Source organism: Protopterus annectens, chromosome 14.part0, assembly GCF_019279795.1.
Source record: "Protopterus annectens isolate FY-2018-M chromosome 14.part0, PAN1.0, whole genome shotgun sequence".
Classification (NCBI taxonomy): domain Eukaryota; kingdom Metazoa; phylum Chordata; order Ceratodontiformes; family Protopteridae; genus Protopterus; species Protopterus annectens.
Window position 1 is genome coordinate 1,054,942,864 of NC_056748.1, and position 14,102 is coordinate 1,054,956,965.

Below are 14,102 nucleotides of genomic sequence, written 5' to 3' on the forward strand. Positions count from 1 at the left end.
TCCTTAACCATTCCTGTGTTCGATCCTGATTAACATGAGGTTGTTCCGAGAGTTTCCTATGCTTGGAAACTATATTTATGTATTTTCCACATTTCTTGTCTTCTCATCTGATCCTTCACCTTATGTTCTTTCTTTTGTTTTTTGACACATTCAGTTGCTGCCGGATTTTTATCTACTTCTGGTTTGAGTTCCATTCCTGCTTCACACTGATATGTTTCTGCTAAACTAAGCAGGGAAGTCATCTTAGACTTATTCTCCTCCTGTTTCAAAACTTTCACTACATTGGGTCTTGAGGTCAGCAGATAGGTATGCATTCCCACTATTGCAGGTAATCAGTGCAATCATATGCAATTGATATGTAATCAGTTTTGAGGAGGCCCATACCTCCTTAAGAATGGGTAATAATAGACGTGGTACATGATTCTTATAAATCATTTGATGAGTATGAAGCATCCATATTTTCTTGTCCAACCGATTCCACACCTTTTGGGGCCAGTGATTTATTTTAAAACTGTAAGTTAGTACAGCAAGAGCAAATTGGTTTATAGCTTGAATTTTGTTCCTAAATGTCAATGCTGTTTTTTCTATCAAGTCTTCTAAAGTATTCCTCACTAAGTTTTATTTGCATTTGTTCATGTTTTATTGTTGGTCCTTCATCAATTCCCAAATATTTATACACTCCCTGTTGCTCAAGTTATTTTATATCACGTTACTGTCCCAAATTAATGTTTTCTTGGTGCTGCAGCTTTTGTACTTTAAAGGTTGCTTTTGCACATTGATCAAGATTAAATGACATTCTTATATCATGTGAAAAAGATTTGATCACTTGCAGTTGTGATTTCAAGTTCCTCATCTAATGAATTGTACAGTTTTGAATCTACAAAAAGAGGATAAGTCTTTACACTTTGTTGTTTTCTGGGAGCCAAATTGTAGCCATGAACTAGTCTGTTAAGTAAACAGCTTAATTGGTTAAGGGCAAGACAAAAGAGTAGCAGTGGCAGAATGTCAGCCTGGAATATCCACTTTTGAATTTTTATCCCTAGAATAATAATTTGTTCTTTATCATGGTTTAACTGCAGAGTGGTTTGCCACTGTTCTTGGTTGCTGTAATATAATTGAGCAGTATAGGGTGTATTGTTTACATTTTTAAGCAGTCTTTTATTCATGAATGTGGGATACTGTCAAAAGTCTATCTATGCCATTCTTAGATTCTTCCCCTTTTTATAGTTCTCCATTATGAATTTATTTAACAACAAATGATCCTTTGTCCCATATGACTTTCTTTTATTACCCCCTTTTGTTCTATTGCCATGATTGAGTTTTCTTCTAAATGACTATAAACTCTGCATCAATTCCGGTGTATAGTTTATATGTCGTCGGAAGGCAAGTTATTGGTCTATAGTTTTTAGAATAGGTTGCAGGTTCACTGTTAAGTAGGAGTATTGTTTTTCTTGTTATCCAGGCTGGTGTCTATTCGGGATGCGCATATAAATATTTCTTACTCATAGCTACATTTTCATGTAAAAATGTTAATACTTTTAGCCAGAAGTCAGGTACTACATTTGTCTAGGTCTTAGGGGTGAATGGCATAATCTTGTTTTATTTGGGTTATGGGCTAGGTGGTGGTGTACATCATGGATTCAGTGGTGGAGAAGGCTTTTTGAGTTTTGAGTTGGAGATCAGAAATAGCTGAGCAGACAATGGTTGAGTCATCTGCATATTGAATAAGAGATCTGTGGGCCATACATGAGTGGAAATTATTAATGAAGGTGTTGAATAAGAGGGGACAAAGTATGGAGCCTTGAGGAACTCCAGTAGAGATGTTAAGGTAAGGAGAGTTACAGTTTTGCCATTTGACAGCCTGTTGCCTGTCTTTTAAATAGCTGGAGAACCACTTGAAAGTGGTAGTGGAAAGGCCAAAGTTAGAGAATTGTGGCAGTAGTAAAGGTTGTGAAACAGTATCAAAAGTCTTTGATAGATCTAAGAAGAGAGTAGATATTTTCCCAGCATCTCTGGCTGTGTTAACAGTATCCAAGAAAGATATGAGGGCAGTTGTAGTGCTGTGACCAGGTCTGAATCCATGTGTGGGAGATAGGAGATGGTTATGAAACAGTGTATCAGCTGAATGTAAATGCACTTTTCCAAGATCTTGGAGTTAGCAGAAAGAATGGCAATAGGACAAAAGTTGGTGATGTCTGTGTTTTTTGCCACCTTTATGAAGAGGGAGTATAAAGGCTTGTTTCTATACTTTGAGCACATAGGATTCATGAATGGATCTGTTAATATGGATACTTACAGGGAATGCAGTGGCCTCAGCAGCAAGCTATAGAAGTTCAGAGGGTAAATTGTCAGGTGCGTTGGAACAGGGTTTGAACTTCAGGAGTAGCCTTTTTATAGCCGTGATAGAAATGGGATTAAGAGTGAAAGTTGGAGAAGCAGTAGTGTTTGGCTCATGGGTGTGAGGGGCTCTTGTAGTTGTGGGGAAAGGTAGTAGACATTTTTGTTGGAGTAGTATAACTTGTGTTGCCTCTAGTATGGGGAAAGCTAGCAATAATGTCGGCTATAGAATTTGTAAAGAAACAGGCTATTTGGGCATGGGTTGTATTTAGTGCCAGGGTTCAGCAATGATGTGATGGAACTTCTGAATTTTTTGGGAGGTTTGGGTTTGTTTATGGTTAGGCTGTAGTTTTGAATAGTGTGCGCTACCTTTTTTATTTTTTACCTGATTTTGAAGATTTTTAAAATTTATCAGGCCGTGCTGGTTTTTAATAGTTTGACACGGTTTTCATATTTTGTCTCTGGAGTGTTGGTTTGGTGAGCCATGGGGTGCATTTTGTATCAATTCTTTTCAAGAGAAGGAGTGCAAGGCCATTTAGTGTATTCAGGAATACAGTATTAAAGTAGTTGACAACATTATCCAGTGGGAGAGTTTTTAACTTGTCATCATCTTCAGGGTATTGACAAAGGTTTGAGGGTTGAAAGCAGATAGGGTCCATGTTTGTTTGTATTGGTGTTGAATTTGGTGTGGGAGGGGGGGCCGCGGATATAGGCAGGGAGGTGGTCACTTAGTGTCTGGAAGAGTAACAGCTTTAGATAATAAACAAATAAATAATTCTTCCTGTGCCACATTGCCTTCAGTTTCATCCTGTGTCATCCATCGTTTGTTTATACGGGAACTTGCTGGTCTATCACTCCACAACATTGACTGCGTCAGAGTTGCCACAGTTTCCTGTTCTTTCCCGTGCTGTACAATTCCAACTGAGCATTTGTACTGGTTTCCTATGGCAGGCTCCAAAGTATCTTCATATGACAACTGATCAGATGTTTCCTGTTCCACTGGTTTTGCCTTAATTTGGGTATCCATTGCTCTGTCCTTCTGTGATGTTATGTGATTTAGATTTTCTACACTAAATCCTTCACTTTGCAGGTAATGCATAACCTCAGTTTCTATTTCTTTAACTTCTCCATTACTAATCCTCTTTGTTTTCTTATTTTTTTGTATTGTAAAATTTTCCATGTCCAGATGCCTTTGCCCGCATTTCTCTTCAAATATCTTTGGTGATGCTCTTTTTGTATTGATAAGTTTTGCATAAATACTACACCATATTAAATCTCTTTTCTTTCCCATGTCCATATTTCTTTTTCAGATGTCTCCTGTTCTTCCTGTTTCTCCTTACTTTGGGGACTCATTGTTCCATCATGCTGTGATGTAACTTGTGTTAGACTTTGTGCAGTAAATCCTTCACTTCTCAAGTATTCCATCTCATTTTTTATTGTCAAACTTTCTAAATCTGTTGTAATGTGGACATTTTATAATGTGTTTATATAATGTGCTGTTCTCATTACATTTCTTGTTATACTGATGCTCGTATATCCTTTTTCTTACCTTATGCTCCGTTTTTCCCACATAAAATGTGGTACAATCAGAGCACCTTGCTAAGTAAACCACATTCCTAATTTCACAATTACCTTTTTCAAAAATAACTTTATTTTTGGAATAATTATCTAAAGTATTATATTTGTCTGGGTGTGACAAGGATGGACAGGATTAGGAATAAGTATATTAGAGGGTCAGCCCAGGTTGGAAGGTTTGGAGACAAAGCCAGAGAGGCAAGATTACACTGGTTTGGACATGTGCTGAGGAGGGATGGCAGAGTATATTGGGAAAAAGATGCTAAGGATGAAGCTGCCAGGTAACAGGAAAAGAGGAAGGCGTAAGATAAGGTTTATGGATGTGGTGAGAGAGGACGTGCAGATGGTTGGTGTGACAGAGCAGGGTGCAGAGGACAGGAAGAAATGGAAACAGTTGGTCTGCTGTGGCACCCCCTAACGGGAGCAGCCGAAAGAACAAGAAGAAGAAGAATAAAACAACATTGTGGAGAAACCCCGCATTTCACTGTTCCAGGTTTTTTTTTTTTGTATATTGTAAATAATCAGCTGTAACTTCAAAGCTGCCTTTCAAATTCCTACCAGTCTTGTAAACAAACCTTGGTTCTGTCCCTAGTATATCCAAGATGGCCTGATTTTTTTTTAATATACTCTGATCCCTTTTTACTGTACTTTTTATTTCTTCTGACTGTGGGGTATACTTAATTACCAGGGCATGCTCATATTTTTTATCGTCCGTTACCTACATGATTTCCCTTTTCCAACTCTTCCTCAAGTAATGGTTTGTGTCTTACCCCCATTATTTCATCATGTAACTTTTCAAGTCATTTACTGTTCCACTTGGATATTCTTGTAATGAACACTTCAGCAACTTTGTCCATTTCTTTACAAAGATCATGCTGATGAAATGTCATTCTTGTTATCCTAATAACTTGTCCTTTGATTACATAGGTTCATAGGTATGTACTAGGCTATTGGCCCTAGGGCCTATATAAGACTAGCCAAGCAAGGTTCCCTGGCTTTCGCCACCCAAGAAAATTATTTTCCTATGCCCCTGTTGAGCAGCGCCTCAACAGTGATTCTCAGGGTGAATTTCCTGTTTCCCATCCAATTGTCAAGATTTCTCTTAGAGAGCTAATGAGGAGCTCTATTTGACATGAATGGGTAGCTTGTTCCACAGCATGGGAAGTCTCTGGGACAGGAATCTATCCCTCTAGCATATTCTGTGTATTGTGGTGACAAGGTTTAGGTCCCTGGAAAGTGTGGCTCAGAGAAATTGGGATTTCTTTAAGTATAGCATGTACATTAGATCTGGGTTAGACATGGTTTTGTATGTTAGACAGAGGTTGCCTCTGAGTAGGCGATATGCGATGGAGGAGAGCTGGAGGTTTTTGAGATAGTCTGCTTATGGCATCTGTTTGAAGCTGGTAATCCTCCTAGTGAGGTATTTCCATGGCCTTTCTATAGTTGTTGCAGATGTTTTGCAAGGTACATGCCAAACGGGGTCATTGCACTCTATAATGGTTCTGACGAGGGATGAGTAGAGAGGAATGATGACGTCTCTTTTTCTGGAGGAGAACCCCTTTGTGATGAGGTGTGCCACGTAGAAGGATTTCCTGGCTACTGTGGCAATGTGATTATCAAAGGAAATACTACTGTCCACCTGTGTCCCATGGTCTCTTATCATACTTTTGGTGTTTAGTAGGCTACCGCCTATGTGGTAGTTCATGGGTACAGTGTTTTTCCCAAAGGGGATGACGATGCACTTCTTGGCATTGAGCTTTAGGCCATGACTTTGACACCAAGCATCAGTCTCTGTGAGGCCTCTTTGTAGAATGTCCACATCCTTAGGTTAATCTGTTATGGCTCCTAATTTGCACTCGTCTGTGAATTTCATTAGCCAGAGACCAGCTGTATTAGCCTGGACTTCAGAGAAGTAGATACCGGATAGGAGATGACCTAGGACCGAACCCTGTGGTACTCCCCTTTCTCACTGTTCTGAAGTTGAATTTGGAGTCTGGTGCTTTCACTGTGTGGGTTCTGTCAGTGAGCCAGTTGACCACCCATCTTGTGATATATGGATTTATGCCTAGTCCAGTTGTTGTTGTTGTGTCTTTCGGCTTTTCCCGGATGTTCATCGTGCATACAGCTGCAGTAATAACATATGGGTTGTCTGCCGTCAGGCGGTCCCTCGGTCGGCCGAATTCCAAAGTCTTGGTCCGGCGTCGGTTGTTGTCGCTTCTTTTCCTGATGTCAGTGAGGCAGGAGTATATAAGACACAGCCGACGCCATTTTCTTCAGTCTTTTTTGCCGCACGGTGCCCGAAGCAGAAGCAGTTCGCAAGTGCCGGTCGACCAGCTCCTGAATTTACGAAAAAATTTGGAAACCGAAGTCTTCATTAAAGCTAAGTACCCCGTTGGGGAAACTTTTCTTGCCTCAGACCGATGTCAGAAAAAGTTAACAATTGTATTTCTTGTGGGAAGCAAATACCGCATAAGGATTTCCATTCCCTTTGCATACCTTGTTTAGGCCCAGACCACGACGTCTCGGGCTGTCGCTTTTGTGCTACTTTCAATAAACGCACTATCAAGCGTCAGGCGGAGTTCGACCAACATTTATTCGGTAAAGCATTTAATTATAAAATGTAATCGGAAACTCAGACTACCGTTTTGTCCAAAAAACGCAAGGACAAGGACCGACACGCGAGGTCCATGGTCTCCACCGACACCATGCCAAAACCACCTACACGTGGTCCGGTTCTCAGCGAGACGCCTATGCAGTCCCTGACTACCGACGACACCTCCTTGGCAGGGTCTTCTGTATCCGAGACTGCAGGTACCTCGGCCCATACCCAGACTACAACCACCGAAGCCACTGTGAGCGTTGAGTCTCCTAATGTGGACAGGTCCACTTCCACCCATGGTGTCTTTAGACCCTCATCTTCCTTTTCCATTAAGGCCTTTACTAAGTCCAAATCAGCCAGGCATCCCAAGAGGCCTGTTGCACAGGGCCCATCCACAAGCCCCATGCCTAAAAAACAGATGCTTAAAATGGCTGAGGATTTAATTACTCTTATCAGGGGTTCCCAACCCCCTCCTGACAAGAGGCCCAGAGTGGAGGAAGATTCTCCCTCTTCTGATCAGGGCTCCATTTTTTCAGAACACTCTGATGTAGAAGAGCAGTCTTACTCCCCTTTTGAAGATTCTGATGCAGAGCAATCCATTTCTTCTGTATCTCCCCCTGAGGATTATTCTTTTGGGGAAACCTTGCACACTTTGAGGGAACACTTCCATTGGGAAGGCCAAGACTTTTCTGATTCCAAGAAAAGACTGAGGGAATTTCTTTTGTTACCTCAACACAGACCTCTGGCGATACCTCCTGTCTTGGATGTACTTGATGATGTTTATTCGGAGGCTTGCCTTAACCCGGATTCCCTGCCTCCTGCCCCAGTCAAGCCTGATAGGTACTACAGAGTTCCTAACTCTCACCAATTTCTTTTCAAAAGCCATAATGCTGACCCTGAAACCATTTCTCAAGGCCCCAAGGGAATGAAGGCCTCTACTGCTAAGAATCTACTTCCTTCCGAAAGAGAGTCAAGATCCTTAGAAAGGTGGGGAAAAAAGGTATATACCTCGGCCACCCTAGCCATGAGGGCCTTAAATTGTCAGTTTCATATGCTTAAATATCAGCAGTTTCTGTTATCACAATTAAGAAATAAAATGTCTCAACCTGAACAACCAGATTTGAAGGAGTTGCAGGATATGATGCATAGTGCAGAACAAGTGGGTAAACACACCTTACAATGTGGTTATGATGCCCTAGAGGCCTCAAGTAGAGCTGCAGTTACAGGATCAGTCATTTGTAGGCATGCATGGCTTAGGGAACAAATCTTGCCTGATCATGTGAAAGCTAAGTTACTAGATGCTCCTTTACAAAAGGATGTGCTATTTGGTACTAATGCTGAGGAGATACTACGGAAAATGGAAGAAAAAGCCAAATCTATGCAAACTGTCAAAGCTTTTCTACAGGTTCAACCTCCACGTTTTAGCAGAAATTGGCCTTCTAAAAACTGGTCCTTTCCAGCCACGGACAGGCCCCAAAGAGGAAGATATAGGCGCACAAGGGGCAGAGGTCAATCACAAGGATCTTATAGAGGCAGGCAGTGGCAATCTCCAGCACCAAGAGGTGGTGAAAACGGTGCACAGCAATACAGGAAAGAAACCCAATGACTTCCTCCTTTCCATGCCAAGCAAGTCTCAGCTGGCAGCACCCTTGGGAGGAAAGCTGGCATTATTTGCAAGAAATTGGCATATGGTCACAACAGACAAATGGATCCTGGACATTATAAACAGAGGCTACAGATTTCATTTTCACACTCTTCCAAAAATGAGAGGCATGCCAAACCTGCCACACAATCAAAGGGCAGAGGCACAACTACAAATTTCAAAGCTCATAGACATGAAAGCTATTCAAGAGGTACCTACTCACTAACAGGGTCAAGGGTTTTATTCCAGGCTATTTCTGGTACTAAGGAAAGGAACCGACTGGAGACCCATTTTGGACTTATCCATCCTAAACTCATTTTTACTCGTACCAAAATTCAAGATGCTCACATTACAGCAGCTTCTTCCCATGCTGGGCAAGGGGTTTTGGCTGGTAACATTGGACCTCAAGGAGGCATACCTGCATGTCCCAATTAGACAAAGCTGCAGAAGATACCTCAGATTTCTTGCAGGTTCAATTCACTATCAATTCTCTGCATTGCCCTTTGGCTTATCTACTGCGCCCAGAGTATTCACGAAATGCCTGGCATCAGTAATTGCCTACTGCAGACTTCAAGGGATACAAATTTACCCTTATTTGGATGACTGCCTGATCCAAGCGGACAGCAAGCACATACTTTTGGAACATCTGGCTTATGCAACACGGTTACTGAATGCTCTGGGATACACAATCAACAAAGAGAAATCCAGGCTAACACCTGCTCAGAAAACAACTTTCCTGGGTGCCAACTTGGACACAATCACCCAGATGGCCTATCTTACGCCAGAAAAGCAGAGGCAACTAACTCAGTACTTCAGAATGCTAGCAAATTATACCAGGCTTACTGCAAGGAAAATCCTGCAGGCTCTGGGCTTCATGGCATCTTGCATTCTTTTAATCCCATGTGCAAAGTTGCATATGAGGAAACTTCAATGGTACCTAAAAAATCTATGGTCTCAGCACAGCCACAGTTTGGAAACAATAATACCAATAATTCCATGTTTGCAAAAGGAATTTCTATGGTGGGCTCAAGCATGTCAAACAAACACAGGTCTCCCATTCTGCAAGCTTCAAGCAAATCAAGTCATCACAACAGACGCCTCAGATTACGCCTGGGGGGCGCACATGACAGACAGGTGCATTCAGGGCAAATGGTCCCAAAAGGAAAAGCACCTTCACATCAATCAAAAAGAAATGCTAGCAGTAATAAATGCAATTACAGCTTTCAAGGACCTCCTGCATCCAGGACAATTATTGATAAGAACAGACAACACCACAGTTATGTGGTACATAAACAAACAAGGAGGAACACATTCATACCCCCTGTGCAGACTAGCCATGACACTTTGGAACTTGGCTCTGGAATGGCAAATCGAACTTCAAGCACAGTACTTGCCAGGTTTGGAAAACACGCTGGCAGACAATCTAAGCAGAAATATGACAGATCCACACGAATGGAGATTGCATCCTCAAGTGTTTACAGAGATAATCCAAGCGTGGGGGAGGCCAGACATAGATCTCTTCGCCTCCCACAGGAATCATCAATTGGAAAAGTTTTGTTCAAGGACCTCTCATCCAAAGGCCTGGAGAGTGGACGCCCTTTCATTCAGTTGGGCAGCATGGACAGTTTACGCTTTCCCACCTCTGCCTCTTCTGCCCAAGGTGCTCTTGAAAGCAAGAACAGAGAGACCAAAGATGATACTGATTGCTCCAGACTGGCCAAGACGACACTGGTACCCACTCCTGAGGAGCCTAACACACACTCCTCCCTGGTCCCTACCCCTAATGCCTCTTCTGCTGACTCAACACAACTACAAAACTCTTCACAGTCAGCTGAAAACACTCAATCTCGCTGCATGGAAAATTCCTTAACACCTCAACAGACCTTACTCCCCAAAGAGGTACAGGATGTCATTTTGGAGGCCAGACGGCCATCTACTAGAAAGGCTTACTCAGCAAAATGGAAGCGGTTTTGCTCTTGGAATGAGAAAAAAGGCCAGGACCCTACAAAACTAAATTTGCCACAGGTATTACAGTATCTAGCTGAGCTGCTGAACAGTGGACTTTCATTTTCCTCCATAAAAATCCATGCCTCAGCCATTTCTGCAGAATTCAACACGGATCCACCCTTATTCTCTCACCCACTCTTAAGACAGTTCCTCAGAGGGGCTAAGAATATAAGACCACCAAGGAAACAACCAGTGCCAGCCTGGGATCTTAATTATATTCTAGAAAAATTAACACTGCCTCCCTTTGAACCAGCTGCCTCAACAGATTTGCAACATTTGTCCTGGAAAACAGCATTCCTTCTGGCCATAACCTCAGCTCGTAGGGTTTTGGAACTACAAGCCCTCATGGCTGTGCAGCCCTTCCTCATCTTCCATCATGGCAGGGTTTCCCTTCGAACCAACCCATCATTTATGCCTAAAGTGGTATCCAGGGTAGCTTTAAATCAAGCCATACACTTGCCTACCTTTTACCCCAATCCTCAAAACAAAGGGGAAAGGCTGCTACACTCTTTAGACATCCATAGACAGCTACGTTATTATTTGGCTAGAACGAAGCCTTTTAGGAAATCAGAACAACTTTTTGTGTCCTATGCTGTAGGAGCTCAAGGGAAGCCAGTGACCAAACAGACAATTTCAAAATGAATAGGCCACTGCATACGGTTTTGTTACTCCTATCATGGAAAATCTGTCCCTACGGGCATCAGATCCCACTCCACCAGGGCCACAGCTACCTCTACAGCCTTCCTCAGAGGAGTTCCTACCAAAGATATTTTGGAGGCAGCCACTTGGAGTTCTGTACATACCTTCACAAGACACTACCACCTGCCTTTATATTCCAAAACCAGAGCAGGCTTTGCTACTGCTGTGTTGCAGGGCATTCTGGCTCATCCCAGTTTTACCTAGTGCCTACCACCCTGTGCGTAGCTTTGGGATTCTACCCATATGTTATTACTGCAGCTGTATGCACGATGAACATAGTACAGTTTTGTACCTACCATAAATGTAGATGTTCGAGTGCTAATACAGCTGCAGTACAGATTTCCCTCCCTCCTTCCCCTCTTGGTAAAGGTTCAGGACCTAACCCCTCTTCATACAAACTGTTTGGGTTATCCTTCTATGGTATATTTGCTTGCAACTACTGTTTTTTGATTACATTGCATTGCATGTATATAAATATAATTTATGTATTGCCTTCCTACTGGGGGCACCTGACATCTGGAGCAAGAAAGACTGAAGAAAATGGCGTCGGCTGTGTCTTACATACTCCTGCCTCACTGACGTCAGGAAAGAAGCGACAACAACCGACGCCAGACCAAGACTTTGGAATTCGGCCGACCGAGGTACCGCCTGACGGCAGAGAACCCATATGTTATTACTGCAGCTGTATTAGCACTCGAACATCTACATTTATGGTAGGTACAAAACTGTACTTTATGGGTCGCCACAGTGGAACTCCGGTCCGCTAATGACTGGCAGTAGATTTTAAGTGCCGGGTTGCCGGCCCTGATGCACAGCCTTCAACGAAGGTATGCCAATTCACGCATGTCTCCACACAGAAGGCGCTCTGAGAATCGAACAGGACAATGCTACCGCAGCACCACCACCGCAACAATGAGTTTATCTATAATACCAGAGAGGGGTTGGTATCGAAAGCCTTGGCGAGGTCAAGATATAGGCTGTGTACACCACCTTACCCTCTTCTACAGATCTGGTGACTGTTTCGAAGATGTCAGTCAGGTTTAGGAGGCATGATCTACCTTTTACAAATCCAAACTGAGTGGGGTCCAGAGTCTGGATGTTACCTATGTCTTTGTTTATAAGCTCCAGGATGATGCATTCCATGGCTTTGCAGACCAGGCTCATCAGGCTAATGGCACAGTAGTTCCTGGGGTCAGTGGTGGCACCCCCTTTGTGGAGTGGGATAACTGTCACTGTGTGTCATTCCATAGGCACAAAGCCTAAAGTGAGGCTATGGTGGAAGATGTTACTTAGGTGGGGTGCCAGTTCATTCTGTAGTTCATGCAGAATGCAGCCTGGAATATTGTCCCATGGATGCTGAGTTCTTGGTTTTGGAGAGTGCGGTCTTTACCTGTGCATCTGTGATTACAGGGGCTTTGCAATCTTCCGGTATGGCGATGAGCCCTTTGGGGGGTAAAGTTTGCACTGAACCTGTCTGCCAGGATGTTGGCAATATCAGTTGGTTTGGTAAATGTAGTGCCATTGTGCTGTAGTTCTGAGCATATCTGAGTGTTGTCACTGAGATTCTTGACATAGCTGTAGAAAGCTTTTTGGTTGTCTTTAGAATCCATGGTGATTTTATTTTTGTAACTAGGATCTCAGCTTCTTGCTGAGGCTAACCAGGGATCTCCTGCAATCATGGGATTTTACTCTTTTTTTGTAACAGTTTCTTCCTTCTGTTGTAGAGTTTATTTATGGCAGGGGACCACCAGATTGGCTTCCTTTTTTTGGAGGATATCATTTTGGTTCTGTTGGGGATGGCACGGTCCATGCACTCGTGTTTGTGCTTGTACAGTACTTTTGTATATGATTCAGCAGTCATGTCTCTATTTTCCATCTGTGTGGGTGACGTGAAGTTGGCCACTTCTGACTGAAGACGCATGAAGTTGGCTTTGGAGACATTTTTTTTTGGTGGTTTCCTTAATGGGTGGTGGGGGCTAGATATGCATGTCTAGAGTGATTAGCTTGTGGTTGAACCTGACCAGTGAGGAGTTGACCTCTGGCGTGGAGCATCTGTTACCCATATTGGTGATAGGATGTTTCTGCCCCTGGTAGGCATATGGACAAGCTGATCCAGGGTGTTGGAATTGATGAATTCCAGAAAACATTAAGCACATGAGTTAGTACATGAGTAGTTTTCCCAGTTGATGGTGGGGTAGTTGAAATCTCCCAATGTTAGGGTATGGGGCTGTACCTTAATATTTTCCAGTATATCGAGAAACATGGAGTGGGCGTCCTGGGGCATGGCGGGGGATCTGTAACACACTATAACCTAAATTGCAGTCTTGCCCAGTGTTAATTGTACTTGGATAATTTCGGATGCATTATGTTGAGCAACTAGCCTGGAGGTGTGGATATCCTTTATGAATATGGACATGTCTCCTCCTTTAGTGTTTCAGTCCAGGTTAGGTGGCCGAAAGTGTGGTAAGGATTGTAGCCTGGTAATGCAGGGGTGCTCTCTGGAGCCTTAAACCAGGTCTCTGTCACTGCACAAATGTCATTGTTTTCCATTTTAAGGAGTGCCACGAGTGAGTGCATTTTGAGATGTAGACTTCTAACATTGAGTAGCATTACCTTAGATTTTGCTTGTTTGTATCTACTATGGTGATGCGTTTGATGTTTGAGCCTTGCCTAAAAATGGCACTATAGGGATGGCAAGAGCCTTAGCCAGTATTAGTAATCCTAGAGGCAACAGGCGCAGGCCATATCTGGCAAAGCATCGTGGCCTGCCGATCATGTCATCCCAGGCAAAAAGATACTGGATCCACTTGGACTGACACCAGAGGCTTAGCCAATTGTTGAAGTCAATCATTTCGTCCTTATACTGTGGTATTATTCTGGGTGATGGCAAGATGCTACTCAGGGCTAGTGTCATACCTGCCTGGGCCACATGGTCAGAGAGCTCCTCCATGCCTCTTTTCATGTAGTCCAGAGAGGTACATCTCAGGTCATTCACTCCAACATGGACAATGACAGAGTCATATTTGTACTTGTTGTGGTGTGACCTGAGTGCGTGCATTATATGGTGGATCCTGGCACCCGACAGACAGCTAGCTAACAGTAACTTTCTTCTTGTTTAGCCTGGTGAGAGGGACATCAGTGGGCTTGACTGTAGAGTCACCAGTGACTAGTGTGTTGAGTATGTTGTTTTTCCTTATGGGATGAGATTGAGAGGCATACTGATTTTGTGGGCTATGTGTCATT

General features: G+C 43.0%; 1 protein-coding gene across 1 annotated transcript in view; it reads left to right on the top strand.

Annotated features, from left to right (window-relative positions):
• The window catches only part of PRXL2A (peroxiredoxin like 2A), a 441,868-nt gene that overhangs the window by 302,176 nt on the left and 125,590 nt on the right, over positions 1-14,102 (top strand). The gene's annotated exons all lie outside the window — the stretch shown is intronic.